The sequence below is a fragment of the Cololabis saira genome, chromosome 18, assembly GCF_033807715.1.
Source record: "Cololabis saira isolate AMF1-May2022 chromosome 18, fColSai1.1, whole genome shotgun sequence".
Lineage (NCBI taxonomy): Eukaryota > Metazoa > Chordata > Actinopteri > Beloniformes > Belonidae > Cololabis > Cololabis saira.
The window spans coordinates 24,016,990-24,032,762 of NC_084604.1; the positions used below are offsets into that span (position 1 = coordinate 24,016,990).

Genomic DNA, 15,773 nt, shown 5'->3' on the forward strand with positions numbered 1-15,773 from the left:
GAATTTTACCTTTCACCTCGTCCTCTGTGTATTCTCTCCTGAGAAGTTCAGCCCCGCGCTCTCCTCCCTTACTTCCTCCAGAAGCTGCTGAGAAGCGTTGATCCCTTTGACGTTTGTTTACACCCACGGTGAGCAAGAGAAACTATTGAATTTATGACAAGAACCCTGCAAGCAAAAAGGAGGTGAGAGAGGGGTTTTGTTTAATATGCCTCCTCTTCGGCAGATGAAGCTGCGCGCCTCCGATGTTCTCATGAAAAGAGACTGAATTACCAATTTTAGACAAAGATTAAAAGAGATTCACTGATCGGAAAAGAGGCTCTCTCGGTGTGCCAAGATTTATGCGTGCCATCTTTTGTGAGATTAGGCGCTCACAGTAAATGATTTAAATCGTTTCTTCACAGTACAAAAGGGGAAAAAAAGAGTTCTTAAGATCTAATTCCAAAGAAATCCTAATAACAAAAAACTCAAATCGGATACATTAGTTTGTTTCAAGTATAATGCATGTAACTCAAAGGCGTGTTAATCTAAAATGAGAAGGTGTTTATTTGATGGAATTACTGGACACGTGAACAAGTGAGAAACTGAGCAATGATTCGTGTCCAGATCAGCTGAATTTTGTGCAGCAGAAACAGATGTTTAATGGTAACATGACGCTAAGTCTTGGAAATGAAGAAAAAGATGTTTATTAAATAATTTATTATCTTTTTGTTTCTTTTTAGATTGAACTTTGATCATTTATCTGAATATAAAAATATAATGGCAGATTAAGTAGTAAACCTCCCCCGCCCCCCAAAAAACAACAAAAAACTAAAACATACACACCAAAAGTTTATTCCACATTGTCAGTGTCAGTGTCTGAATTATTTTATTTGCACAACTGTAAAGACGCTGTCGCTGTAATCAGTCCGACTGAAGATACACGCATGAATCCTGCTGTGACTTCAGTCCTTTCATCCTGAGATGTTCTTCCGGCGATAGACGGCCCATTTTGTATTTGTCTTAATGTGTCTCTGAAGGTTCAGGTCCCGAGTCCCGATCATGTCTGTGTGAATATGCAATCACTCAGTGAAAATGTTCCCTTAGGAAACTGATACCCCTCCCATTCACTGTCATTTCCTCTGGTACAGAATGAACAAACCAATCACAACAGGGCAGGGGTGGCCTTTATGCAACGACTCATACAGTAGCAGCCAATAGTCACCACTCAACCTGCAGAATTGCTAGTAACACCCTTGATTAACAAGTTTTAACTGCAAATTTCCCAACATTCCCTCTCAAGTGTATAGTTCATTTTGGTGGTCTTTTGATTGGACGTGTCTCGTTGCCGCTCTATTTACGTCACGTTTCGTATGTGTGATAGGCTGTGTGTCTATCCAATGTTGTCCGGAGGTCGTTTCTTTCACATCCATTGGCACTTTCCCCTGGAAATCACAGTTAAATCTAAGATAAAGGCACCAGACTAATTGTTTGAAGATAAAAATAATTAGGATGCTTTGCAAGATTAGGAAAAATGTGAACAGGTACTTTTTTCTACATCCTCAAAACATAGTAGACAATTTAGAGCTGAACATCGTGAGGTGCTGATACGGCTGTAGGCTGGTATTTTGAATCGGAGAGTGTCCTTGCGATAACCACTATCTCTCAACAGTAGATGCAGTAATGGGGGTGGGGGCGGAGGGGTGTCACACATTTGAGTGTCTTTTGTTCAAACAGTTGAATGAACATCCATTTATGCCCGGTTTTTAAATGAATACCTTTTTCCCCTTTGGCTTTCAACCTTGAAAATAATCATATCTTAACTATATCAACCTCTAAAAAATGATTTCTTTGCATGAATCCTATTAAAAAGAGACTCTTTGTCCTTTTTTATTCAAATAAAAAGGTATTGAACACAGTAATAAATGAGTCCCCCAGAGCTGGGCGCTGGGCGGATTCGGGCCTCTAGACAGTCTTGTGCAGAAACGGTGGCAGAGAAGTTGATCTCTCTTTATGCGCTTTTAATTACACACGGCTGGCTGGACTCCAATTCCCCAGAGAGCCGAGGTGAAGTACTCGTCAGGACGGGGGGGGGGGGGTGGTCATAGGCACCTCCGAGAGTCATTCAGCAGATACATTTACAAGAGCCACAGGCGGCTGTCGATCATTCCACGGTATTTAGAGTGACTTATTATTCTTTTAAAAAAAAAAGTGAAATCAGTGCAAGCCGGGGTACGGGTCAGCAGACCCATACGTTCTTCCAACACATTTAAAATGACCCCATGGTGCCGAGCTGTCCACAGAAAGAGAAACTTGAGGACTAATATTTAGTTTTTGCCCTCTAACCTCAAACTGTCACAGTTTTTTTCTTGGAAATCAGTTGTCTACCAGGCAGTCAGCGCTGTCGGGGGAAAGTGAGAGGACAGAAACGCTGCTCAATCATGACAGATTGGTCTGAAAGACAACAATTAGCTGTGGCTAAACACAGGATTAAGCTCAGGCTAGTGTGCGTTTGCTGCCAATAGATCGCAGTACGCCGTAGACGGAACATGCCCTCTCATGCACTCGTAATGACATATACTAATCCACGAAAAATTCATGGTTAAGTCAGAGTTTTACTTATATAAGCGTTTGGCTTTGACAGGTTTTTTCTCACACACATTATTCTATCAAATTCATTGACACACATTCCAGACCAGAGCACGGCGAACATCCAAAGCCAACAGGGAATAAGACTCTTCTGCACAAAGAGACCTTTTATATATCAGTGACCCTTCATTTACACAATTCCCCCCTCCCAGAGCTATACTTTACTGCAAAATGAATGGTGTAACCCCCAGGCAGCGTTGAGGTGAATGAAATGTGTCTCTGCCTCCCTGTCGAGCTTTTCGCAGATCTGGATCTCTCTCCAGTTAATGACTGGAGCGTGGAGAGGTTACCTGAGCCAGGACTGGCCAGATGAGCCCAGAGGAGGTGGTCAGACTGTAATCACAGGCAATCATCGGCTCCCTCTTTGGATTTCCGCAGCTGTAGACCGAACAGCGTGATCCCTGATGAGGGGTGTGGGGTAAAACACGGAGTGAGGCTGAGAGTGAAAAGGGAGCTGGAGATGGAAATTACATTGATTTATAACATAGATGCAAAAGTGAGATTTACTGCTTTAGTTTGTTAATAAAATAGTTATATATATATATATATATATATATATATATATATATATATATATATATATATATATATATATATATATATATATATATATATATGTGTGTGTGTGTGTGTGTGTGTATGTATATATATATATATATATATATATATATATATATATATATATATATATATATATATATATATATGTATATGTATATATATATATATATATATATATATATATATAATATGTATACATACATACTGTACATATATATAGACCATATCAGATGTCCAGATATCATGGAAATCTATTCAATTATCTTAAAACCTTATTTTTTTTTTGACATAGCATTAATGGGTTCTTTTTTTTATATAGAATTATCAGCTGCAAAAACCTAAAAGTTGAAGATATAATAAAAATAAATATTTAGCCCTAACTTCAAAGGTCTTCATGAAACGTCTGTGGAAAAAAATAAAAGCTCCCTTTAAAACCACATCTTTAAAGTTCCATTAATAGCAGCCAGTTTTAGGGGGCCACTTGGCTTACTGTCTTCCTCGGCATGCGTCTCTTTTTTTGTGTTTCTTAGTCTGGGGTACACTTGGGCCCCGTTTACACATAGCAAAAACGGTGGTGTTTTCATGTGTTTTGGCCGTTCATTTACACGAAAACGAAGCTCAAAGTCACCAAAAACGATCATTTCTGAAAACTCCAGCCAAAGTGGAGATTTGCAAAACCTCCGTCTTCACGTTTGCTTGTAAACAGAGGGAAACTGACATTTAGGCTTCAGAACGTTACATTATGTGACAGAAATGTCACCAGCATCATGTGTGCAACCTGTGTTTACAATTTGTTTGGCCACATGTCATTTGTTGATGTTTTTTTCCAGGATTCCGATTGGCTAGCATGACTTTATGCTTCTCATTACACTGCCGGCTGTAGGTTTGGCTGCTCATGGACCCTTAACAGCGCATTTATGCGGGTTTGTGTAAATTATGGTATTTTTCAAAACATAGAGGGGGTAATATCAGTTTTTGTAAATACTATGTGTAAACGTGGCCTTAATGATGATGTGAAACTGAATGGATGGAAAGATGAGGAGCCTGGATGATTGTACTCTGATCTGGCTCTGTGATGTCACAGTCCCCTGCAAATCTGAACCGCTCAGTGAAGGAGAAATGTTTACCACTAGACTGCACCAAAGAAAGTAACAGGGTTATGTTATTTTACAGTTTTTCAGTTGGTAGTGACTTCCAGTGCCCAAATAAAGGTGGTTAAGCACAGAAAAGATTGTTTTACTCAAGTTCTCCCCTTTAAACTCTGTGTTATGTATTGGTCCAATATTGTATAACTTTTCCAATGCCGCTCTAGGATAAGATCCAATATATGGTGTAAATAAAATATTTCTGAAATAGCTGCCTTCATGCTCAAACCCACGAGCAGCTTGACCTTCTGCAGAGCTGCCACCCTGCGCACTGTGTGAAAAAGGAAGAAAAAAAAAACTTCCCTGCAGCTTGACACGGTGGACCCTGGCGCTGTGACTTTTTGACCCCCCGGGCTAAATCTAATGGAAGTTCTGCTTTTTCCAGCTCGCCTGTCTCTCTTCATCAACACACAGCGACCCCCACGTAGCCTGCAGCACTGACACTAATATGGAACACAGAACGGTTGCTCATTTATTTTTACCGCCGAGCTTGCTGGTGCCACTCAGAGAGAAGCACATCCCAAAAACCAGCAGTCTGTTCTAGGGGTGCAAGAGAGCAAAAGAAAAAGGGATAAACCTTGCTTTTACGGCGACGTGCATGTCAGCTCTGTCAATGGAGCTGTAAACTTGAACATTGTGGTGTGTCGGGGGTAGTGTGTGAGAGAAATATTTTGGATTGCTTGTCTCTCCAGGCCCTCAGTTCTGTGTGCTCTGCGGCTGAGTCTGGTTGTCTGCTTTCTGCTGTGGTCTTTCATCACGTTTACTCCCTACTTTGGCATGACTACTTGTAAAGCTCTGTGTGTGTGTGTGTGTGTGTGTGTGTGTGTGTGTGTGTGTGTGTGTGTGTGTGTGTGTGTGTGTATACACACACACTAGAGACACCAGATCTTTAATGCCATCTAGTGGCAGAATGCTGTAACCTTTTTCAGAGAGGTCAACGAGATCACATCTGAGATCAAGCGTGAAAATTTAAGTATACGGAAAAACTGCATCCAGTTTGTGTGTGTTTGGCAGCTCATTAATTCTAGTCTATTTTGGTGGAACATGTCTTTTAAGTCAACAAACAAGCGCTAATTTCTATCCAGATCTGGGACATTTGCATATAAATTGCTATAAATGTCATGTTGCAGCTAAATTCCACGAGTTTAAATTCATGAATTCCTATAAGAAATTGTGAGATGTGGTTGATCCGTCTGAAAATCCTTTCATGCATGGAAGAGAAATCCCTGCCAATGTGCATGTGCTTAGATGTTTAGCCTGAGATTTAGGGATTTCCTCTGCGATACATCTGAGAAATTCCTTGCAGAGTTGCTGTCCTCAGTCTTTGATACCATGTCTAGTATTGCCGGAAACAGTGAAATGGGTTCCGTTACTCACGTCAGAATGAACAGTAATGGTTTTTTTTTTCCTCTTATTTCCAGCCTTGTCATCAACATCATTCAATCCCACCTAATAAAAGACGATACATTCACCCGTGCGCACACAAGCTCCCTGATATTGCAGTCTTTTGCTTGTAGGTGATCAGAGGAGAGGCGAGTGCTCTTGTTCTGAGTTAATTTGTGTCTGCTGGTTGATTGTTTGCCTCAGGAGGAACAAGGAGGGTGCTAAAAGTAATTGAATGGCCTATTTACATTCTGCTAATTGATTTTGAGGGTTTTGATTAGTTTCGGGGGGGAAGGGTGATCTTGCGAGTCTGGCTCGGGTACAGCTCATGTTTCGGGGACCTAAATCTGTTGACTCAGGGACAAAAAAAAAAAAAAAAACTGCCATTAAAGCAGGACTATGTAACTTTTCCACCTTAATGTATTATTTCCAAAGTCATTGTGATGGTACATCAACTTCCAACAGGTTTAATGACACCTCTGTCATGGTCTGAGGGGTCTGTATCGCCTTCACTGGCACTATGTAACTTTGAGGAGCATGGTAGGAACCCTTCCACACTACTGGTAAAGCACTACCGCTTTTGTCCAAAGGAGGCGCCAAACTCAACAAAAACTGAAAGTTACATTGTGCTGCTTTAAAGCAGACAGAGTTCCAATTGGATATAAAAGGAATCACTTGTGGTTGGTTTACGGTTAGGGTTCGGCACATGGTCGTTATGGTTAATGCTGTAATAAACATGCAGAAAGTTGATCTAAGTCAAAGAAATGTCCCCTGATGTCAGGTAAACAGGACTGTGTGTGTGTGAGGTAGAGGGAGTGTATATCCCATAAATACATAAATATAAAAGCAGCACCACTGAAAAGTAGTACCACATGCCTGTGAGCAATCATTAGCTCTGCAAAGAATAAAAAATGTATCAGTTTGTGACAAGTGTCCATCCTTTATATCATTCCATCTGTCCATATCAGTACCTGCTTACAGTGAAATATTCTCGTGTCTAGTAGCTTTTATGAAAAATGGCAAACAGTCTCATTAAAAAGGGCTAACTACTGTATATATGATAATTAGCTGCACTTGAAGGCAACTGCTTGAAGGAAGCAGTGGATCTTTGATCTTCTTGTATACAGCCCCAACTTTGATTATGAACATATCTGTGTTTCTCAGCCTCTTCATTTTTATTTAATCAAGATATAAATATTTGCATCTTGTTAAAGTGTTTTTTTATGGGGGATCTGGTGGGTTTCACCAGCTGTGATACAATTATGACTTGATTCTTGTCATTTTACAGCTCACGGTTCTGCCTCAGCGGTTTAATGTACAGTATCAGGTTCATCCCGTGGCTCAAAAGCATTCAATATAAACATAGGAAATGAGCTCTCTGTCCACTTGAATGAAGAATGTCGAGCAAAATTTTTCTGTTTTTCTTCATCTGCGTGTGTGTATATGCCCCTAAAACTGCCTGTTTACAAATGTTGGTGTCAGAACACATCCTTGAGATTCTCTTCCAGCACTTATTGTAATTCCACTCCTACACGTGTTTACATGAAGCGTTTCGGCGTACTTTCTTCCCTAAACCTTGTGGCGACAGGTCCAAACAGAGTGCAGCTCAGCTGGAATATTGGTTTACTCAAAAGATACTGAAGCTGGCCTTAGTGTCGCTGAACCGATTGGACGGAGCTCTGCTGCAAGTATCCAGATGAAAAAGAAAAGGAGTGCAGCAGAACCTCTCTTCACAGCTGAGACTTGCTTCAGCCTGTCTTGTTTGTCAGCAGGAAACATGGAAGCAAACACAAGCTGACGTCTCGAGTTTCTGATTGTGTGCGTGGATGTTCTTGGGGCCTTTTTTTAAGAAGGTGGACATCAGCTGAAGCTACGGCTCCACAGACTTTGGGTTACTGCTGCTTTGTGTGCCGGTAAGATCTCGTTGCCAGTCTCTGCCGCGGGATGTACGATCATTTCAATCTTGGTACCATGTACGATCAATACTTGGAAGTAGGCCTTTGTTGAAAAAATCGATTTCCCAAATCTAAATCAATTCTCATATTAATTCCTAAAAATCGATTCATATGCCTAAAGATCGATTTAAAAAAAAAAAAAATTTTTGGGGGGGTTTCTTTTTTTTTCTTTTATTTATTTATTTATTTTTTCATCATTACATTACAACTTTTGTTTTTTTTTTTTTTTATCCCCAAAAAAGGAATGTTTTGTTGGACATGAGAATAACTGGTGCCATGTTTTTGCCTTTAAATATGTTTAAAGGTATGAAAACATTAAAGTGTTAGGTTATAATTCCATAAATTGTCTATATTTCATTACTTTATATACTGTCTTGGGGTTACATTTGCAAAAAATGATAAAAACCAAATGCTCAAAAATTAAAAACCAAAATAGACCGAAAATGGAACAAATAAAAACGGAATGTGGGAAAAAATAAAACCGATTTCATCCGTCTCTGTTTCCTCCCTGGATCTGTTTGGTAATTCTGACCCACATGATGTTTCTGAAAGCAGTTCTATCAGCATTCTGGGAGCTGATTGGTCCTTACAGCATCATTAGCTGTCAATACTTGCTGTTTAATCTCAATATAATACTAGTAGTAATATTTTGCATAACTACAGTCATATAATTCATGCAACAGCTCAAAAAACAGTTTTAATAACACTAACCCAAATCAATATCGGAATCGAATCAAATCTTGATAATTGATTCTGAATCTTAAGAATCGGAATCGAATCGATTCTTGACATTTGAATCGATCCCCAGCCCTACTTGGAAATGTGTGATAATTTCACAAAGCAAGTACAGCACAGACCAAAAGTTTGGACACACTTCCCCATTTGTTTGAATGAGAAGGTGTGACCACACCTTTGGTCTGTACTGTATTTTTTCACGACTGTTATTCAGTATAAGTCAGATTTGGAATCAGATTCAGAAGATTCATTTGTTCGTAATTAATTTGGTGTTTAAAGTTGGGTTTTGGGTATCTGCCAACACTGCTCTCTGCTCCCCATCCTCAAAAGAGCAGCGCATGTTGTCCGTGTGTGTCAGAAAAAGTGTCCTGGAGGTCGCAGCGAGGGAAAGGAGTTGCTCTGCTGCCTCTCCAAGCCCACGTCTATCTTTCCCTTCCATTCCTCTTTCTGTCTCTCATTTCTCCTTCCTCCTCTCCCATGACCTCAGGGAGTCCTCGGGAGAAGCTGTGTATTCCAAAAATGGGATGACTTTTTTTTTCCATCCATTTCTTCTTTGGTTGTTTTCAGCTTCTTTTGAATTAGCATAGAAAAAATAGAAAAAAAACCAACAAAAAAAAAAAAGAAAAAACCTCACTGCTATGTGACTCATTCAAATAATTGTTGCTTTTAGCTGTATTGGGTTACTCTTCTCTGACTCTCTTTTGCTTTTCTCCCGGTCTCCGAGTACAGTGTGGTATAGGAGCCACTTCTGAATCGGGCCTTTTGGAGTGAGAAGGCAATAAGAGTGACATCAGGGAGGGATGTAAAACCTGAGCAGCCCTGTAATTTTCTGCTCTGCCTCTATGATTGCATGTATGACCAATAGAGACACAATGTCGTCCTTCTAGCAGCTATCTTGGTCACTTTCAGTGTGCGTGCAGTCATGAACAAACATTTTATTTTCTTAGCATTGTTGACCTACTTAGGTGTGTCTAGGTGCAGCTCGGCGTGACTTACTAGTACAGGAGACACCTTTTCACGGAAGTGTGCCAGCCCTTTCATCCCTGGGTAACAGTGACAACAAAGAGACGCTTTATGCGTGTGGGAGTGTGTTGAAAAGACAGCAAGAACAAAAGAGCTGAGCTGGGAAATGAAAAGCACAAACAGAAGAATGCCAGACGGACTTGAAACAGACAAGAAATCTGAGACTTATTGAGACAATTTTTTGGTGGGGGGGTTAGAAGGGGCAAAAGAGAAAGACACGGAGAGCAAAGGACACGATCCCTCCCTTGTTCTCAAGCGAGTCCTATAGCGCTCTCGTCCCCTCCACCCTCCTCCTCCTCCTCCTCTCCCTCTCCACGTCCCATGTGAGCAGCAGCCCAATGACTGGTCGTCTCTGTGTCTCTGCTTTGCTTACGCTGCGCTGCGCTCCGGCAGACAAGTATTGTTCTCCACTGTACTCTACTTGTTGCTCCCATTCCTCCAGCAGTTAGTCTGCGTCAGCTCAGGAGAACGACTGACTGGAACGGACTTTCCGTAGAGCCTCGCGGTGAGTACTGACATTTTCATTCCTGGGCTTTTTGTCAGGGGGGAAAGATGGATTTCATTCATTTGTTTGATCTGTCAGAGTCAGTGTCTGAGTTTGGTGGATGCCGTGGGGATCTGTGTGGAGAGAGACGGTGAAGTTGGCTCTCAGGGAAAAGGACATGGATGAACTTCTGTGCTGAGCTCTAACATGCACTTCGGTTGTTAGACGCTTTCTCGCTCCTCTTGTTCCAGACTTAATAGCTCTCCTTTTCGCTGACTCACTCTATTAACTTAATTCATATGTCTCCACGCTGTGTGGGTGTGTGCATGTACAGTACATGTGTTTGCCATTGTGTACAATCTCAGGAGTGATTCTCAACAGCGACGTCCATCTATGCGCATGTGTCATTCAAGTCAACTTCTTCATGTAAAAGTCAGCCAAGAGAAACAGGGATGGTGGAAAAGAAGTATTACTCACTGTTACTTTGCACATTTTCATGTTTTCATGGTTTTTTTATTTTCAAGAACAATAGCCTCATGCCTGGCCAAGACTCCTTGCATTCACAGGCGAGTCAGATATCAACAGTAAATCTCTTGGAAGGTGGTGTTTATTGATTTGCACACACACACGTACATGTGCATGTACAATAGGGCCTTGTCGTCCAGAGGGACTCCATTGTGCGGAGCACATAATTGTTTGTATCTGTCCGAAAGGTCTCGGACAATGAAGTCTGTCACCAAGGGGGATGTGGATTTCTGTCCCCCTCTTTTTTCTGTGCAGTTCCTCCCCTCCACATCTGGATCTCCCCACCAGCTGACAGGGAACAAGGGAGCAGAAGGAAGGAGGAGGGAGCTGAGGATTGGGGGGAGTTGGAGATGAGAGAGAGCGCGAGAAGTGGTAGAAATTGGAGGAAGGGGAGCATTATCGCTCCAAGGTTCCTGTGGTGGACTTCCCCACCGTGCAGGAAGAGGAAACTCACAATGTCATTGAGACTGCACACTTTAGGAGAGGAAACGGAGGCACTGCACACACGGGAAGCCACCCACCGCGCCCGCCCTACAGATGTTTGCAAGAAGCCATTGAGCCAACATGTGCGCATATATAACGTACATGCGCTATTAAACATGGATGAATGCTCAAATATGTGCTGTTGCACCCAAAAACACACTCAAGAGACTGGGGAAATGTTACTTAACCCACTGAGCCGACATCTGTTACATCAGTAAAGAAAGTGCTCCGGCCTCAGTTCGTGTCGAGTTTTCAGTGGGAATTTTTGAGCAAGACGTTGGCTGTCAATACAAGTCCTGTTGTCCGTCAGTCTCTTTACTCTGCTGCTTTCCAGCCCATCAGCCCATGGCTGGGCTCCGTTGAGCCTTCCCGAAGCCATAATGAAAAGCTTTACTTCAAAAGGAAGAAACTCACGCGCCCTGGATCGGATTTGTAAATCAGTTTTATTTATTTATTTATTTCCGTTTTCTGATATATTTGCCATCTGCAGCGTCTCTGTTTTGCCAGGACTGGCTCATGCGGCCGTTTATTTATGCCAGGGTAGAGCTAGATGCCATGGCAACAGGTGTGCGTCAACACTGTTAACAGGAAGGCTCGAACGAGGCTGTGTGGATGAAAAATTATTAAAAGGGATGAATGTCTCTGTCAGATGTGCTTTAGAGGCTCTCCTGCAGCTCATATGGTCTGCAGAGTTTGTTTTTTTTTGTTTTGTGTTTTTTTTTGGGAGGGGGGGGTGCAGATGATGATTGAGGCCGTGACAAAACGCAAGTGTTCAGTTCTTCCACAGCCTCCCAGGATTTGTTTGACTGTGCAGTTTCTGCCATATGTGCGTGTGTGATTCAACCATGTCCCTCCATCTGTGTAGCTGTCTCTTTTCTTTTTTTCTTTTACAGTTTATGTCTGGCTGTTAACTAAGCCTGCAGCACTTGTGTGATGTAGAGGCAAGAAGGGATGGTGTTACGCTGCAGATGGCATGAATGTGACTGAGGTCACTGCCAAAGGAGCCTTTTACAGTCTAAACTGCTCCGCTTTTGTGACTCGACCTCAGCGTAAATACCCCTGCTTTTCCTTTTTTTTAAAGTCTTGTACGTAATCTCTCTTCAGCTTCTTCATCTTTGCACGTTAAAATAGCTCGTATGATGAGGCGGTTTCTGCGTGATTGAGAAAATCAAAAGGACGGACATAACTTCTGTACTCTACAAGTTGCTGGAATGTTGTGATGTCAGTCAAATAAGCACGCCTCACATCACATCATTGTGTCACTCGGCAGCCCGAAAGCTACAGTCAGCGAGGCTGTCGTGTTGTTTGGCTCAACGGCGAGTGCACAATACGGTATTGTTTGCGTGTCCGAGTGGAGAGCGGCAAAATGCGCTCGGCTGGGTCAGAAAGCTCACGATTGTTTTGTTCACAGTGATAACATTCACTAAACCGCTATGTCAGTACATTATGTACAGAGTCTCCCAGGGATTTACCAGCAACTAGACAATGTCCGGCAATGAAGACGTGACGCAGAGGGACAAATGCGACTGTCAGGGAAAACCTGAGCGCTGTATTAGGACCCCTACAACATTCAAGTGTGGGACTCATTCGTCACAACAAACACACACTAACCTGCAACCAAAGAGTCTCACATTTGTTTTGTTTTCTTTCCTTGAGTGTCTTATCTTGTGGCGATAATGTCTAGGACATAAAAGTGATGCCACCTGGAACGTGTGGTGGATCGAGAAGAGGGTCTCTCCTTGCATCCTCATGTCCATGCTGCAGCAGACTGCTTTGTTGAAAAGATAAACTATCGGTACGATCCCTGATCTCAGATGGATATGGGACATTTTCATTTTTTATTAAATGATAATAATACCCATTACACAGATTCATCCATTTCGAAAGGTCAGAATATGTCACATTGTACGTATCCTATCTGTCTATTTTATGAGCCCTTTATAAGTCTTCAGAGGACTCCGAGAGCTTTCCGAGCTGGATTGAATACACATGCAGGGGCTCTAAATAGGTTTTTCTGATCCCGCTCTCTTTCGCTCGTTCATCCGCCCTCTTTTATTCCAGAACAGATCAGTTTTCAGAGCTGCAGCATAAGCCTGTCTGTCTCTCATTCCCGACCTGCTCTCCAGCTCTCATCTCAGCACATGTGCCATGCCTCACACGCACATTTCCATCGCGTTGACTTTGTCAAAGTCGCTTCACAATCTGCATAACGGATTATGACATATGAATAGGGGCTTCTCGTCAGCAGAGATGTGACACCAGTCTGAACTCAAAAGAGCTACACTATATGAATGTGTGTGCTGCAGCATATACCCAGATGTTACACATTTGCTCTCTTGCGAGACGTTGGCTTTGTTTGTCTTCAAGAATGTTGTTTCGTGGATTTGTCAACACCAGCCTGTAACTGGGGAGCTAATGTGATTCATATCTTGGTAGTTTTGCGCAAAAATGTGAAATCAGCGATCTGCTCTTTAACTGGCAGCTTAAAAAAGTCACTCTTGGAAATGAGTCGTCAAGGGCGAAGTATATATATATATATATATATATATATATATATATAAAAAAAAAAAAAAAAAAAAAAGAATACGCCCGTAAGGCTGCTCTGGGCACAGAAAAGATTTTTTTTTTTTTTTTTTTTTTAAACTGCTTTCGAGGAGAGCTGTCTGTGGTTTGATGAGATGTACCCGTAATATCTTTGCCTTTTGCAAATGATCTGCCGCCTGCTCAAAGGCTGTTCTTTCTAAAGCCTAACTGTTTTTGACGGGTTCTCTGCAGCCCAAATAGATTTCTATGCACAAGCCTGTGAAGTAAAGGAAATTAGAGCTGGATTGATTGATTTTATTTATTTATTTTGAGTCTTTGATCTCTCTTGTTCTGTGCTCTCGCTTTGCTGACATTTTCCAGCGACGTACTGACGTACTTTTCAGGATCGGTTCTGATTGTGGATCTTTTTTCTTTTAGTTTTTAAAGGTCAGACTTGGCAATTTTTTTGCTTGATTTTTGCCAGTTTTGATTCTCATCTAAGCCCACTTCTTTTTGTGTGGGGTTCTGCTGGAGCCTTTCCCAGCTGTCTTTGGGTGGAAGCCCGAGTACGTGATTGAGAGGTTGGCAGTCCACTGAAGGACAATCTGCACACAGTGACATCATAAACCAGTGAATATTGGTGTATATGCTGCTGGTTGTCTGATCTGCTGTCTTTATTTTTAGCTACTTAGCTTTTGTTAGCTTTGTACTAGTATTGGATGTGCTGGGTGATGCTCTTTTAAGAAAGACAAGAAAACAGTGAATGCATAGCGTACATTAATTCACTGGCTTATGTTCTTTTTTGTATCTTAATTTCATCTCAATGTCTTTGTGAAGCCCTTGGAGTTGCTATTGAATATGAAATGTGCTTTGCAAATAAAATCGGTTTTCCTTGCCTTGGAAAAGAAAAAATCTAATTTGTACTGATGTCAACATCCATCACCTTGCTTTTTGTAAAGCATTTTGTGTTGCATTTTATAAATGTATGAAAAGCGCTATATAAATAAAGTTTCATTTGATTTGATTTGACCTGATTGGCTGAAAATTGACAGATTATGAAAACGGATCCGCTGATCCAAGTTGTTGAGTTTTGATACAACTGCAGATGCCTGGAGTTATTAGTCAACACCTGAAACTGCTCTGATACCCCTGCTGAGTTAATGAGCTGTATACTTACTTGTCAACAGTCATTATTCATCAGAGTTAGAATACAAGTCAGTATCAAGTAATAACTTTTCCTTTTTAAACCTTTAAGACAGCGTGTTATAAGAACATTCATACTTACAGGTAAAGACACAGATAAATGCAATTTCTTTGTCCTATTAGTTGGTCCTCCTAAAGGCTGAATTATGGTTCTGCGTTAAATCAACGCAGAGCCTACACCGTAGGGCAGGGGTATTCAATTGGCGGCCCGCGGGCCACATGCGGCCCGCCAGGAGCTTTTATGTGGCCCCTGGTCATATTTAAAAAAAGGGGGTGTTTGTTGAAAAAAAAAAAAAACATTTTTTTTTTTTTTTTTTAATAATATTTTTATAACTGGCTACTATGGACTAAAATGGTTGTGCTCAATGCTTAATATAATATTCAAATAAGGAAATCTTGGTGGAAAGTGGTGCTTTGTCATTATGGAGTGTTTTATTAAAAGTAGGTCAATATCAATTTCATTAAGTTTGCACAATGCATGGTTTCAAAATGAACTTGCATTCAAAATAATATTTCTTTATCTGAATATTATATTTAACATTCACAATTACTAAATCTGGAGACAATTAATACATAATTCATATGTAAACTAGATATATTCAAACGTATAATACAAATGTATTATATTTACATAAGTCTTCGTCTTTGAGTGCAAAATACATTTTGAAAACCCCCACATTTTCAAATTGTGCGGCCCTCTCCATACAGTCCTTTTGCAGATGTGGCCCCCGGCCGAATCTAGTTGAATACCCTTGCCGTAAGGTACGCTGCTACGCGGGAGGCTCTCCGTAGCCTACGCCGTAGCCTGACGTGCACCTCCCAAAAAAATGTAACTACACGTTGCGGCGACACAGACCCAACGCAGACCAACGCAGACCGAGAGGAGTGTGATTGGTTTGCTTGGTAGCAACGCATTTCCGGTTCCAGTTCGTGAAGCAGTAGTGAACTTTCAGCGCTCTTTTCTTTGTGTGTATGTGATTTTTTTTTTTTTGGGGGGGGGTTGCACAATAGTTGTCCTTATCTCTTTGATTCACTCTGACCAGAAAAAAAAACGGAAGCTAAACAAAGTATCAACTAGCGCTCTCGGGAGTATTGCACCGCGGCGAAATGGAGTGACGGAGAAGTCCG

At 41.4% G+C, this 15,773-nt stretch overlaps 1 protein-coding gene across 4 annotated transcripts in view; it reads left to right on the forward strand.

The window, feature by feature from the left end:
• Positions 1-15,773, forward strand: part of sash1a (SAM and SH3 domain containing 1a) — a 209,412-nt gene that overhangs the window by 105,526 nt on the left and 88,113 nt on the right. The window contains exon 1 of one of the 4 annotated variants that reach the window (XM_061707297.1): positions 9,807-9,932. The exons of the other annotated variants lie outside the window; for them this stretch is intronic. The gene's annotated coding sequence lies outside the window, so the exon portion shown is untranslated. Of the gene's footprint in view, positions 1-9,806; positions 9,933-15,773 lie in introns of those variants that run through there. 4 annotated transcript variants of the gene reach the window in all.